Here is a 16,596-nt window from a genome sequence, read left to right on the forward strand (position 1 = left end):
ACCAACAACAACACACACACACACACACACACACACAATGAAGGAACAAGGCGAGGGCTCGATGTGCAAGGATCCATCTAGCTAGGCATTGTTAAAATCAAATGGGAAATTCCAGTGAATTTTACTTTGTCTATCTAGTGTCTTGATACACCCAAAACAGACTTATAAGGACATACATACATACATACATACATACATACATAACACATTTAACATAAAAAATATTCGAAAGAGCATTTCGATCGTAATATGTAAATTATAAAATCTACAGTATGTTACAAAGTAGCCCTTCATAAACGAATCTTTTTAGATTAAGTGGTCCTTAATATGGAAGAAACATGAATTTAGGAATTAACAATCAAGGATGATTGATCATCACTCAGCTGGATAACATCACCAAACAAACGATGCCAGTGTCGAGTCCAAATGATCCGAGCAAACTGAACTATGAGCCGCCGTAGCGGACAAAATCTGGTCCAATGAGAAAGTTGCAGTTGAAATTTCGATGTCGTATATCGAGAAATCCAATATCACGTGTTGGATCAAATTGCATGTCCTTAAAGTTCCATTTTCGAGATCTAGATATTAGATTTTATATGTTGAATGATACAGTGGTGGTCTAAAGTTATATTTCCTATGTGGACGTTTTACAGTGCATATTTTGTATTACACAGCGGTGATTGAAATTTCAATATCATATGTCGAGAATCCCTAATTCACAAGTTGTATGCAACTGTTTGTGATGAAAGTCCCATTTTATATGACGAGTATTTAGATTTCATCTGTTGAATTTCACAGCAACGAGAAGCAGCCTCCTTGTTTAAAATAACGCAGTACGTTCACGAGAGCGACCTCTAGCGACGAAATTCATAGTAATACTGGACCTGTGAATGGTAACTTTCAAACGTTAAATGCAAAAAATGTAATTGCGCCTCATAATTGAATACACGAATGATGTATCTTAATACTCGATATTGTTTTGAATTGTTAAAGTGGACATTGTGTAATGTTACTTTTAACACCAACACACCATTTCACCATATAAAAATAACAATTCTGACAAGCACAATAAAATGTCAAATAACAACAGATACAATATCAAAACTCAACATACGAAATGGAACTTTCAGCACAATCAATGTGATTCAACATATAAAATTGAAACTCTCGACATATGACATTATAATTTCAGCAACAGCTGTGTAATTCAGAAGATACAATCTAAAAACTCGACCTTGGAAATCGAATTTTCAACTGTGTAATTCAACAGATGAAATATAAATACTCAACCTATGAAATGGAACTTTCAACATAAACTCTTTGAACCAATTCGTTAATTAGGAATTTTCGACGTATGTCATTGAACCCTCAACGACCGCCGTGTAATTCAAACGACACAATGTCAAATTTCGACATAAAAAATATAACTTTCAATCACTACTCTTTAATTCAACAGATACAATCTAAAATCTCGACCGCAAAAATGGAACTAGAAGGACAAGATTTTTTTAAATACAACACATGAAATTGGAATTCTGGACATATGACATTAAAATATCAAAGGCAACGTCCTGATTGTACCAGTTTTTGTCCGCTACGGTGCCTCATACTGAACTAGAATACACAACAAGCAAGGTATGGTAGTCTAGGTTACGCCTATATCACTTTCATTTCCAGTTGTTGACATGGTTTCATAGGCTAATCTTTATTTTGTGGTAAACCCATTCATGACCTTAACATTCTTGGGAACAACGCATGCTGTTGCCCATCTGCACCTGGCGATTTCAACGAGCTAGTATTTGGGTCATTTTTATTGGTATATGGGAGAATGGGGAGGGGAAGGGGACAAATGTGTCTTAAAACCATTGCAGTGTTAGCATAACAAGTAGTTACGTTCGCATGTAAAGTTCTTTCCTCATACATTGAAACAACATTTAGAGAAAAGGGATATTAGTCTAAATTGTATTATATTAATCGAAGTTAATCAATTCACGGTCGACCATTCGATTCATCAAAAACCTAGAGATGTAGGAAGAAATTTAAGTACAAGTATTGTAACTGAAAATTTAAAAAGCAGCGATTGTGCGTATGTGTTAAATTCAGTTCACTTAATTGATCGCGTGGACTGAATTTCATAATACCTATTGAATTCGTCCCATGTTGTGGCATCGATTCGTTGATGTCAGTTTCATTCAAAAATAGCCGTCAACAGCCTTGGCAATAAGGAAGAATTTGTGTCAGATAAGAAGCTGTCACGAATTCGGTGCATTACAGGTTAAGTATGTCAGAGTTATTTATATCATGCAGTGTTGATACTTGACACGTGACTATTTGCTGATTATTACCTAACTGTCTTAAAAAGGCGCCAAATTTCAGGTTTTCGTTTACAAATTGTGTGTACGAGAAGGAAAAACGTCAGATTTGTGTAATTTGAACACGCTTTAACATATAGCATCGTAGAGGTGTGGTTTATGATGAAACAATATCCGTCTTTGAAATAAATCATAACATTTAAAGGAAAAAGTAAACAGATGTACCCATTTATCCCATAAACAGTAACTCATTACAACTGAAACCAAATATACAATACCAGGGATCTATTGGTAAAAAGGAACAATCTTTCATCAATATTTCCAATACAATTATGCATGAATTTAACAACAACAACAACAACAAGAAAAGACTTGTGCACTCTGGAAACTTTCAGTATTAAGCTCTTAAAATTAATTTCCTTATAAAGAACTATTAGCTTTATAAACTATAGCAACGAACATTCGGGACGAAAATAAATTATTATAATGAACATTCGGGACGAAAATAAACTACTGTAATGAACATTCGGGACGAAAATAAACTATTGTAATGAACATTCGGGACGAAATTTAAGAGACTGCCCTATTTTGTCTATTGGTACTGGGTAGCGTCGGCCGTCAAACTTCGGTGACAAGTCAATGACTCCCTATGTTCTCTATGGCTGATAAACTCTCTTTAGAGTAAAGGCCCAGTTGAACTTAGACCTTAGTTCCAAGAGGTCTCTGAGTTTTTGATGACGTGGGGAATCCTTTTCGTTGCAGATTTTCTCACGCTCTGTAAGCTCTGAATATGACCCTCGGAAACCTGAACCGGTCCCAGTAGAGATGCTGACAAGCCTTTTACACCTCACGCGGAATTCTGCAGAATTCTGCGCTTGGCAGGGAAAATTCTGTCGTTCGCTGGGTAGCAACCGCAGGGAAAAATTCTACGACTGCTTGCTTGCAGGGGCAACCGAACTTTGCTACGATAGCAACAAAACTACACCTAAATTAAAATTGTAATTGAGAACCTATATAACCCAGAGTGTTAGCTAAGTGTGCATACAACGAATTTATTTCTCAGTGGTCAAAAATTGCAATACGAATAAATGTAATAGCTTCAAAATGAATGATGTCGTAAATGACCCACAACTATTATTAGAGATAACGACGGGAGTATTCCAGACGTGCCAAAATTGGAAACGAGGCTAATACCTAGGAAAGTTACACATGCATTCCTGGCATAATAACATCGTGAAATTAGAGAGCTAAATGGATGATCCATGATTAATTTATATGGGAATATACAATATACCCAAGAATTATACCAATCATCAATCGGTATTTGAATAACAGCAGTTATTGATGAATAAATTAATAATGTCCGTCAATGTTGACAACACCCACCCACCTAGATACGATGTCGTGACCCCCGTGTATGAAGTAGAGGCACCAGTATTAGTACTACCACTCTGCTTTACCACCGAAAGCTTTACGATGAAAAACCTTATTTTTTTAACTGTTTACAAAAAATCGGAGGCTAGATTTCCTGCCTATTACATCACCTTCTGCTTTTTCTTTTTAGTGTCCCCACAAACAGAAAATACACAGAATCCCTGCAAAAATGTAGTACACTTCTTTTAGCATTGTCTAAAAATGTACAAAATTGAAAGCAGCTTCAAATATAAATACAACTTTAACAGATTAAATTGACTCAGTCCGAGCTAAAGTTGTCCGAACGTATAATGTACAATGCTTCCAAAATTTTCATGTACATGGTAATTTTTTAACAATGCAATGATATAGCAGTGAAATTTACTCATTTAATTTGTTTATATCACTATAAATTACATGTACCAGAGTAAAACTTAGAAGTTATACGCGATCATTAACTATTATCCAAAACCTTCATCCCTAGTATGGTGAGTGTCGGTGTTGTCAACGCCTTGGCGACCGTTCTCTTCTGTTCTCTTTTCAGTTATCCCTTATGGCTTCACTTTCCTCTCGATCCCGGTCTCTTCTGTCCTGATGGTTTCCCCTGTCCCAGGCCTGCCTATGGTTTCCTCTAATCTCTTGTTTTGAATGACTGGGTGTTGTTTTCCTTTAGCATATCCCCTTGTTTTTCCATAATAGCTCTCAATGTATCAATGCCCGTAACTAATTTGCTTAATTCTTCCTTTGTGCCTCAGCTACAACTACAAGAGGAAACGGATGTTTTGCTTGCGAGTTTTCGCTGGTGCATCTCTACAGCAGTCACCATTGTTTGTTCAGCAAACGTCAATACATCTTTTGGCTTTGAGTTCCTTGGATGCTGACTGTGATGGGCCTCTCCTTGCTGTACAGTGGTTGAATTAAGCATCACGGTGTTTAGTGTGACTGATGTCTGTTGGCTGATCTTTGGTTGAGGCAAATGGGGGACAGAAAAAGTCATTGGTGAACCACAATCCAAAAGTGTTCAATATTTGCACCGCTTCTTTTTGCCTCAGCAAATATCATGGGAGCATCTGGGTGTGCCATCGTGATTACGGCACCAATTTCTGGGTCTTCCTGTACAGTCTCCTTCATGAGTGATAAATGGCTCCCTGGCTCTCCTTGGCGTGATCTTTCCCTCCAAATCTGTTCTGAATCTTCGCGGCCAAGCACCTCCATGTCACTGTCCCCAGGAATGTACGGATGCAAATTCTGAAATAGGTTAGCCTTCTCGTTCACAGAACATCCCAATTCTCTCAACTGATTAACTTTCTCCCTGTGTGCTGGGTGGTACTGTACATGTCGCTCCAGGTCACGCTGATATTGACATCTGAAGGTACACAGGTTACAGTAAAATGGTGCTTGATCTAATGGCGTGTGTTTCTTGTAAATGTGGCTCACCACCTTGCTCTTCTCTCCAATGATTGCAACTTCTGCAGGACATTTGCGACACCGATAAGCTCTACCTCTTGTGTTGGTGAGGGACTTGACGGTAATCAGTCTTGTTGTCATCTTAATCTGAAAAATGATTAGTCAATACCCTGGTCATTTCCAATGTTGTACAACCATTTGGCTTCATTGCCATTCATATAATTATCATTTTACAGTGCACGTTTATTAAAATAGAGTTATTTACTTGTTTATGTATTATTAACCAAGTTGCTTGTGCCAAGAGCACCTCCACTTTGATTGAAAACAAAAACAAATATTGACAAACTAACTAAATGGTTGAAGGATGCAGTCATTTAGGTAATATGTTTCTCTGCATTCTTGTCTTTTTCTGCACCGCTATCCAACCTGACTATTTTCTGCCGCGTTCTGTTGGCCCATTCTGGTGGATTTTCTCCAACATAAGGCTTGATTTTGTTTTGAGGCAACACCTTCTCCCGTCCTTTTTCATCAAGTAGAATGATACAATTAAGATTATTTATCTTCTTCTTGACTATAAATGGACCATCATAGAGCTTATGTAACTTGGGTGAAGTACCCTTGTATCTAGATTCATTTAGGATCCAGACCAAATCCCCAGGACTCTAACTGATCTGACACAATTTCACATCGTACAGATCCATTTGGCGTTTTGCTGCTGTTGCTAAATGTTTCCTTTCTACATCATGAGCATGCTGCATTCTATCCTTTAAGATCTCCACATTTTCCCCATAAGTGGTAACTTCATCATCTCTCTCAGCTCTTCCATACACTATCTCAGCCGTCAATCTAACTTCACGGCCTAGCATCAGTACGTTTTGTGTCATACCAGGAGATTCATGTGGTGTGGATCGATATGCTGCAGCTAAACAACCTAAATGCAGATCCCAATCTTCTTGTTCATCTTCAAGGTGTGCTTTTATCATCTTCAGCAATGTGCGATTAAACCGTTCGGCTTGGCCATTGCATCTTGGGTTTCTAGGACTTGTTCTCGTTTTGCGAACTTCTAATATTCTGCAAAGCTCAGAAAGTATGACACTTTCATAGTGTTTTTCCCTGATCTGTATGCAGCGACAATGGGCAGCCATATCTACTGATAACTTTATCTAAACTCTTTTGAGCACAAGTTTCTGCAGTTTGATCCGGTATAGGGAAAATCTCCACACACTTGGGAAAATGATCAGTGACCAGCAATATATACCTGTTCCCCCTTGGTGATTTTGGCAATCGACCTTTGTTGCCGTCATATTAATGCTTAACATTTCCCTCCAATTTATTTGTATAAATATTGATTATCATTAAGACAAGAGACAGTGGTATACATGGTAGTTTTAGTTTAAAGGTTTTTTAAGCGGTCAGATATGGTAATGTTAGAAACAAATTCTACCTAGTTCACATCTGATACTGATAATGATTCTGACCCATTGGAGTTGGAGTCTGCATTTGTCATCACTGTTGTTTTGATAAACTATTGCCCTGGTGTAAAACTAAAGAATTGTTCTCTGTAAAGTGCAGTCGTCTTGAGCCCTAGCTTGGGTGAACATTAAAAATTGGCTGGGAATATACTTTGTGTTGGATGTTATTGTTTGCAACTTTTGTACCCCGTAACAATTTTGGTGGCAGCGGTGGGATAGCTAAGTTGTGGGAAATTTGACAGTAACATTGAAACAGCACAAGTACCAAAGTTTTGTCTGAGTAGTGTAGCTACAAATTGCTATTGGATATACTCTGTAACTTTGTGTGGGTGTGATTCCTGTTAAGCCAAGGATAAACAAAATAAGGATTGAAATGACGACCCAAGGTAGCGTTATAGAAGAGGAAGTAGGAACGATTATTGAAGAGCACAGCATTGCAAGGGATAGAACCAGACGGAAACAGCAAACAAATTTGATGCAATTCACAGATATTGAGGGAGACTTCAGTGCTGAAGAACCATATGACATGGAAATAGAGGAAGAGCAGCCGGTAAGAAAACTAAAGAAAATACAGAGCAAACTAAAAACATCCAAAGACATCAAAAAGCAAACTGAACGTGACCGGTTACAGTTAGAGAGGGAATGTGCAATTGAGAGACAAAAATTAGACTTTGAAAGGGAGAAGTTGCGAATGGAGCACAGTTTTAAACTTAAAGAGCTGGAGTTAGAGATCGAGAGGGTGAAACATCAGAAAGACATAGATAAAAGGAATGAGGGCCTCCCATTCAAAGTCAAGCTTCAAACTTACAATCATCAAGCGAATGAAGACATTCTTACATTTCTCTCAGAATTTGACACCATGGCTGATCACGCCAAATGGGGCGAAGAAATGAAAACCCTGCAACTGAGAACGCTGCTAACAGGGGAGGCAAGAGAGGTAGCACAACAAACAAGTAAAAGCTATGTTGAGCTAAGAAAGGCCCTGATAAATAGGTTTGGGAAAAGACCTCATGAATATTTCAGCCAGTTAGTTAACATAAGAAGGGATGCTAATGAAACATACAGAGGTCTGATGGCACGTATAGAGCAGTATTTAACACGGTTCATTGATAGTCGTGATCCACATAGATGTTTAGCAGATGAATACTTCTTGAAGGCTCTCCCACCAGTGCAGGCCCAGTGGATAAGGCGCAATAAAGGCAATGGCTCTGTTGTCGATGCTGCTGAGGATTATGTTTTGCCCATCAGTGACAGCAAGTTCGACCATAAGCACAGCCGACAACAAGCAAATAACCAAGCATCAAGTTCACCTCAGTCCAAGAAAACTGGTTTGATAGAAAAATCCTATGGAGACAAAAAGTGCTATAAATGTCACCAGAAGGGTCATGTTTTGCGTGACTGTCCCAGCAGAAAACAAAATCAAGCAACCTACTTTGTCCAGAATACCATTGGTGAACGGTTAATAAATGTACCGGGAACAGTGAACAACAAGGAAGTATTATTTGTTAAAGATACAGGCGCAGAAATGACCTTGATACGTGACGACCTTGTCGATAAGTCATGTATCCTTGAAGGACAGAACCTGACACTCTACACTGCCATTGGACAGCCTTTTGAGGCGAAATTAGCCATAGTAGAATTAGACACTCCATACTACAAGGGTCATGTCCAGGTTGGACTGGTATCTGACTTGGCAGCACAAGCGCTGCTGGGTATGGACATTCTACGTAGGAAAAAAAGGACTATGGTAGTAACGAGGAACCAGGCAAGAGCGCAGAAAGAGGATGCTTAAGAAAGTGAAAGGAAAATAAAAGAATGTGGGGTCCGATCCCATGAATTGGATGACGTGCATGTAGATAGGCTATTTTCGGACGAAGATAGTGATCATGGTCCTGATGAGGATGAGGATGACATCCATCGTGAAGATGAGGCTGATGACAAGAACTTGTCGCTTGATCAGCTGCACAATGTTAATGTGGAATTAATTTCTCAGTATCAAAAGAATGACAGCTCGTTGGCTGGAGTGAGAGAAAAGGCCCTGTCATCTGCAGGTGAAATAGAAGGCATGGACAATGCATTTTTCTGGGAGCATGGAATTTTAAAACGGAAGTGGAAGTCGTCGGATGGAGAAAAATATGGAATCCAATTACTTTTGCCAAAGCATTTACGTCAAGCAATGGTGGAGTTGGCACATGAGAGACCGCTTGCTGGTCATCTAGGAAGGGAGAAAACGAAAGCAAGAATAACAACCGCATTTTTTTGGCCAGGAATGTTTGGGGATATTCAGAGGCACTGTCAGGCCTGTGACATCTGTCAAAAGACAGCAAGGAGAACAGGGAAGGAGAAAGCTCCAATGGTGTGTCCAACAATTGTGTCTGACCCTTTTGTCAAGATTGCGATGGATATCGTTGGCCCACTACAGCGCACAAAGGCGGGGAACAAATATATACTAACCATAGTAGATGAAGCTACCAGGTATCCGGAAGCATTTCCTTTGAAGGACATTGATGCCAAAACAGTGGCCAACACCTTAATTGGCCTATTTAGTCGGGTTGGTATACCTAGGATTATCCTTACAGACCAAGGTACCAACTTCACAAGCACACTTCTGAAAGAACTCTACAACATGTTGAACATCAAGGGGATCACAACTTCTCCTTACAGGCCACAATCCAATGGAAAGGTCGAAAGATTGAATGGCACACTCAAAGCTGTCTTGAAGAAACTGTGTTCCACGAACGGTGAAGACTGGGATGTGATGCTGCCTTATGCACTGTTTTGCTATAGGGAGGTACCACATGAAGCAACTGGTTTATCGCCGTTTGAGCTGCTGTATGGTTGGCCAGTAAGAGGGCCGATGGAGATTCTTAAGGATCTATTCACCGGTGAGGGTGAGACACATAAGTCAGTTGTTGAACATGTGCTTTCGATTCGCCAGAGATTGGTTGATGTAAGTGAGTTAGTGAAAGAAAATCTGACAGAGTGTCAAAAGAAAGTTAAATCATGGTATGACAAAAATGCTACCAAAAGGGAATTTAGGCCGGGAGATGAGGTCCTAGTTTTATTGCCATCTGATGCATTGAAGATGAAAGCTCACTGGAAGGGACCTTATCGTGTCATTAGTAAGGTTAATGACGTTAATTACAAGATTAACATTGTTGGTAGGCGAGGACAAGTAACCGACCATAGTAACCTATTACGTCAGTACAAGAGAGCTGTACTGTTATCAGCAACTGTGTGTGATGAATTTGATGGAGGAGGACGGATTGAATTCCCACTGGCCAACATGGAGAGTTTGGACAAAATCAGTCTGAATGGTAGACTGATGAAAGAACAGCGAGAACAGGTGCGAAGATTATGCTCGGAGTTTGAAGACGTGCTAACTTCAAAACCAGGCAAAACCAACTTGATCACTCACAACATTCGAACAACAACAGACATTCCAATCACGCAGAAACCCTATCGTATTCCCCATGCAAAAAGGGCTGAAGTCAGAGCTATAGTAGACGAAATGTTACAGCAAGAATTGATAAAACCATCTACAAGCCCATGGAGTTCACCAATTGTCCTTGTTCAAAAGAAAGATGGAAGTCTGCGACTTTGTGTTGATTACCGAAAATTGAACAACGTCACACTCTTTGATGCCTATCCTACACCAAGAATAGACGAACTTTTTGAGAAGTTGGGAAATGCAAAATATATTAGCAAACTCGATATGACCAAAGGTTACTGGCAGGTACCTCTGTCAAAAGAAGCGCAGGAGAAATCTGCTTTTGTGACACCCTTTGGACTTTATGAATTTACCGTTATGCCTTTCGGGATGAAAACATCACCTGCTACATTTTCACGCATGATGGACCTGTTGCTGGCCAAATTACGTAATGTTGCATCTTACTTTGATGACATCATTATTTATAGTGAGACCTGGGATGACCACCTTCAGGATCTACGAGCAGTCTTGGAGAGATTGCGAGAAAACAATCTGACTGTTAGACCTTCCAAGTGTGACATTGGAAAGGATACTATTATTTGCCTTGGTCACGTTGTTGGCAGAGGGCAAATTAAACCAGACCACAGCAAAGTCAAAGCTATGGTTGACTTCCCACTCCCGACAACAAAGAAAGAGGTTCGATCCTTTCTAGGAATGGTGGGCTATTATAGAAAATTCATCAGGAATTTCGCTGAGCTCTCGGCTCCGCTTTGTATTTTGACAAGGAAGGGTCAGCCAAATCGTGTTACATGGGATGAGACAGCTGTTAAGTCATTCAGTGATTTGAAGAATGCACTTGTAAAGGCACCTATCCTGATCAATCCTGTTTTTGAACGCCCATTTGTACTGCAAACGGATGCAAGTGATGCGAGCATTGGAGCTGTTTTGAGTCAGTACAATGACAATAAGGACGAACATCCGATAGCGTATCTCAGCCGCAAACTATTGCCCAGGGAGCAGAATTATTCTACAATTGAGAAAGAATGCCTTGCGATAGTATGGGCGATAGAATCTCTTCACTACTACTTGTGTGGTGCTCCATTCAGTGTTGAAACTGACCATAACCCATTAACCCGGCTAAGCCAAAACAAAGGAAAAAACCAACGGCTTCTGAGATGGTCCCTGTGTCTGCAACCATATGAGTTCACGATCAAACACCGTCGGGGAGCAGAGAATGCAAATGCTGATGGACTGTCACGTGCTGGAGTCTAAGACTATGTGTTTTAGTGTTCATTCTTGTTGGACTTATCTGAATTAAGACCCATATGATAATGTGTGTTATAGCTTGTGTACTAATTAAGTACTTTCGTAATGCACATCAGTTCGATTTTAAGTGAATCCAAAATGTTTGTTTTAGATGTTATGCTAAATGTTGTATTCGTAATATGGAAATATTTAGCGAGTCATTCAATGCTTACACTATATACTGTTTGATAGAACTCTAATTGCCAGGGAGATGCTAGAACTTTTTAAATTTCCTGAAGTAAGGTAACTCAATAGAACTGTATACAGCCAAATATTAACCCTTCAATCTTGCTTGTCCATCCTTTATAATTTTATTCGAAAACTAGTTTTCTCTTAAGGGGGAAGGTGTTGCCGTCATATTAATGCTTAACATTTCCCTCCAATTTATTTGTATAAATATTGATTACACTGGTCAACAGTGAAATCATTACTGACTTGAAAAGGCCCTAATCTGTAGTATTTTGGTGTGCCGAACACGAATATAACCGTGAAAAATTTGTATTGGCTCTCGTTTTGAAGATATTCATATACCTCATTTTCTATGTTTCACTGTGTAAATTTCTCCAGTAGGACTGCAGCAACATCCGGAATAATGATGTAACATTGCATAATACCATCATGCTCACATCATCCACAGTTGATTGCATCATTTTCTGATGCAATGCAATACTAATGCCATGCGGCTGCTGAAGTAAGTTGACGTCAGCAGTGTACTATACATGTGTAGGCCTATTATACTAATGCCAGGCGGCTGCTGAAGCTGACGTAAGCAGTGTACTATATAAAGCCCAATCACATAGGTTCAGCATTTAAAATATTTTAGACGTTGTGCGAGACAGTTCAAGCTACTGTTACATAAAACTTATTATTTTATCCATTTACGTACAATAAAGAACAGTAATGCCTCGAAAGTGTGTTAATACCGCGGACAATTTTTGCTATATTTGTGGGGAAGTGACATTTGCCAACCAGAAGAAAAGTATCAATTCTCAAGTGAAGAAGGCATATCATCTTTACTTCGGATGCAAGGTTGGTGACCAAGACAAGCCTTGGGCTCCGCATATATGCTGTGCTACATGTACAACACAGCTTTCACAGTGGTTGAATTGCAAAAGGTCATCAATGCCGTTTGCAGTCCCAATGGTGTGGAGAGAGCCAAGCAACCACCTAAATGACTGTTACTTCTGCTTGGTTCCTCCTCTTTCCGGCGGAATAACGAAGCGAAAGAAGTCGAGAATAGTCTACCCAAACATTCCGTCTGCATTGAGACCAGTTCCACATGGTGAGGGACTTCCTATTCCAGAACCTCCAGCAGAATATTCTCTTGATTCATCTGACGAAGACAAAGGTGAGTCGACCTGTTCTTCTCCTGGTCCATCAGCATGCAGTGATCCAGATTTTCACTGTGGTGCATCATCAACCCCACACAGAATAACACAGGAAGAACTAAATGACCTGATTCGTGATTTGGACTTATCAAAGAACAAGGCAGAATTGCTAGGATCAAGACTACAACAATGGAATCTTCTAGAAGAAGATGTCACAATTACTGCATATCGAAAGCGCCACCAGCAATTGGAGCCTTTCTTCAGAAAGGAAAGTAATCTGATATTCTGTTCCGATATTGAGGGCCTCATGAATGCTTTAAAAATCACTCATGACCCACAAGAATGGAGACTATTTGTGGACTCTTCGAAACTGAGTCTCAAGGCTGTGCTTTTGCACAATGGAAACATTCTTCCATCTATTCCAGTAGCGTATGCTGTCCACATGAAAGAGACATACGATAACTTAAGGCAGCTACTGAATTCCATTGAGTATAACAAGTACAGCTGGCACCTCTGTGGTGATTTGAAGGTAGTTGCCCTTTTAATGGGACTGCAGCAAGGATATACAAAATACATGTGTTTCTTATGCGAGTGGGATAGCCGAGCAAGGGAAATGCACTACATGAGGAAGGAATGGACTCACAGGCAGAATGTAGCCATTGGAGAGAAGAATATCCAACACCCAGCTCTGGTTGAGGCTCAGAAAATCTTGCTACCACCCCTTCACATCAAACTAGGTTTGATGAAGAACTTTGTGAAAGCCATTGACCGGACTTTGCCAGCATTCCGATACCTGCATGAAAAATTCCCTCGACTCAGCGAAGCAAAGATTAAAGAGGGAGTTTTTGTGGGTCCTCAGATTCGAGAGCTTTTCAAAGATGACCGGTTCAACAACTTGCTGGAAGGTGACGCGAAACAAGCATGGAATGCTTTTCGCCTAGTTTCTACAAACTTCCTCGGAAATGTTAGGGCAGAAAACTATAAGGAACTAGTAGAAGACATGTTGATGAAGTATAAGAAACTTGGCTGCAATATGTCTCTAAAGATTCACTTCCTTCATTCCCATTTGGATTTCTTTCCTAGCAACTGTGGTATTGTTAGTGATGAACACGGCGAACGTTTTCATCAAGATATCGCAACAATGGAACAAAGATACCAGGGAAAATGGTCCACTACAATGCTGGCTGACTACTGCTGGACACTCCTCAGAGATGCTCCCGAACAGCTGTACAAGAGACAGGCGAAGAAATCTAAGATGTAGTCAATGACTTGATTTTTTATAGGTAGGCTATTACAGTTGACCTTTTACTATTGGAATGCATTTCGTTATGTAAACATTAATTTCTTGCAGATTACAAAAAAACTAGAGCCAATTTTGCAATTTGACTGTCATATTCGTGTTCAGCACATAAAAATTGATAAGAATTGACTAATTTTATTTCAGTAACATGACTTTTGTAAAAATTTGTTGTCCAGTGTTATCATTAAGACAAGAGATAGTGGTGTACATGGTAGTTTTAGTTTAAAGGTTTTTTAAGCGGTCAGATATGGTAATGTTAGAAACAAATTCTACCTAGTTCACATCTGATACTGATAAAGATTCTGACCCATTGGAGTTGGAGTCTGCATTTGTCATCACTGTTGTTTTGATAAACTATTGCCCTGGTGTAAAACTAAAGAATTGTTCTCTGTAAAGTGCAGTCGTCTTGAGCCCTAGCTTGGGTGAACATTAAAAATTGGCTGGGAATATACTTTGTGTTGGATGTTATTGTTTGCAACTTTTGTACCCCGTAACAACCTTATACATCTAAAGCTAGCCTATCTAAAGGACTTCCCACTCCCATGGATCCCACATATGAGCCCCATGTCGACGGCACAGATGTCACATCTCTTGATCCAAGTGTTAATGTCCTCCCTCATTTCAAACCAGTAAAACCTTTGAAGAGATTTCTCACAAGTTTTCCTACATCCTAAGTGTTCTAACAGAATTGTATTGCGCATCTGATACATAATCTTTCCCTTTAATACTCTGAGAACAATAAATAGTAAATGTTCTCCTGTGCCATGTCGTCTGAAAAATGTCTTGAATAACACCCCCTCCATTACTACTAGTGAATTCCACAGTAACCAGTAGTGTCGCGAAACTGGACTGATGTTTGAAGGGCGTGTATTCTTCAAATTTTCGGCTAAGATATGACTTCATCTACCTCTTGTAACTTCCTCAACTTTTGTATATCACAGTTTCCCCATGGTATGCAAATATCACTTTTAGATCATAACTCCCTACCAGAAGCGACAACTTCCGTGTTCTCCTTGTCTTGGTTTGTTTGTTCTTCTTTCTTAGACTGAGATCGTGTTTTTACACTCGAAGAGTTGTAGCATGGTGATCAGGAGATTAAGTACCCTCTGCTTATCCTGAACCTATTAGGTCAGTCTTGAAATTAGAGATGACCTTCTCTGAACCCTCTGTTTGTCCAGAAATCATTTGTTTCGATACTTGTTGGGTAGTTAAACTTGCCATTACCTCTTGCTCCCTCTTTTGACACTTTCTACATGGACCACATGATAATGGTTCCATCATGTCAACTTCTGCACAGGTGCAGTCTCTGGGATTCAAACATCTACTCAGAGCATCCGCATTCCCGTGCTACGTACCAAGTCGATATCAGTGCTAAAACCATAGGCAGATAGTATCTCATATACCATCACGCAATATGCCTTTTGGTTCCTTTAGCTTAAAAAACCATATCAAGGCTTGATGATCCGTTCTGATCTTGAATATTCTGCCCAGTAGATACTGGCGAAAATATTCAAGAAAGTATCGTACTGCCATAAGTTCTTTGTCAGTCATACAATAGGTCTTCTCCGCTTGATTTAAGACACGACTTGCATAAGCTATTACCCGTTCTTGACTATCTTGGTGCTGACTCAGAACAGCCCCAGCGGATGCATTTTGTATCCAGTACAAATTTAACCTCTGGTTGTGGATAGGCCATACAATCTGGACTAGTCAGTGCCTTTTTCAAATTTTCAAATGTTGCAGTGCATGGAGAAGTCCACTGAAAAAGGTTTCCTTTCCGTGTAAGGTCAACCAGTGGCCGCGCCATTTGAGCAAAATCCTTCACAAATCTGCGATAGTAGCTTCCCATACCTAAAATCAGACGGACCTATGCGACATTGTTGGCACTGGCCACTCTAACATCTTGATAATGTTTCTTGGACAGGGCCTCACGCCTTCTTCATTGACAATATGCCCCAGAAATTCAACTTCTGGTTGCAAAAAGGTGACATTTCTCAGGTTGTAGCTTCAAGCCAGCCATTTGTATCCGAACCAGGACTTTTTCTAAACGCAACAAATGCTTCTCAAAGCTACCACCAAAAAACAATCATGTCATCAATATATATTAAACAGGTCTGCCATTGCAAACCTTGCAGCACCAACTCGACAAGACGTTGAAAAGTCCCAGGGGCTACTGTTAACCCCACTGGCATTGTCTTTTATTTAAAAAAGTCCATATTTTGTGACGAAGGCAGAATTTTGCTGATCTTCAGTCTTTGCTGGAATCTGATGGTATCCTGAAGTTAAATCAAGGGTTGAGAAATATGATGCTCCTTCAACTGCATCAAGACAATCACGTATTCTTGGTAGAGGAAGAGCATCTTTCCTCGTCAGTGTATTCAGTTTCCTGTAATCCACACATGTTCTGACTTTGCCATGAATAAATTAATATTGTCCGTCAATATTGACAGCACCCACCCACCTAGATACGGTGTTGTGACCCCGTCTATAAAGTAGAGGCACCAGTATTAGTATTACCACTCACTCTGCTTTACCACCGAAAGCTTTACGATGAATGACCTTAATTTTGTAACTGTTTAAAACAATTTGGAGGCTATATTTCCCACCCATTACAATATATTTGCCACTA

Source organism: Sinohyriopsis cumingii, chromosome 1, assembly GCF_028554795.1.
Source record: "Sinohyriopsis cumingii isolate HCF-2022 chromosome 1, ASM2855479v2, whole genome shotgun sequence".
NCBI classification, from domain to species: Eukaryota; Metazoa; Mollusca; class Bivalvia; order Unionida; family Unionidae; genus Sinohyriopsis; species Sinohyriopsis cumingii.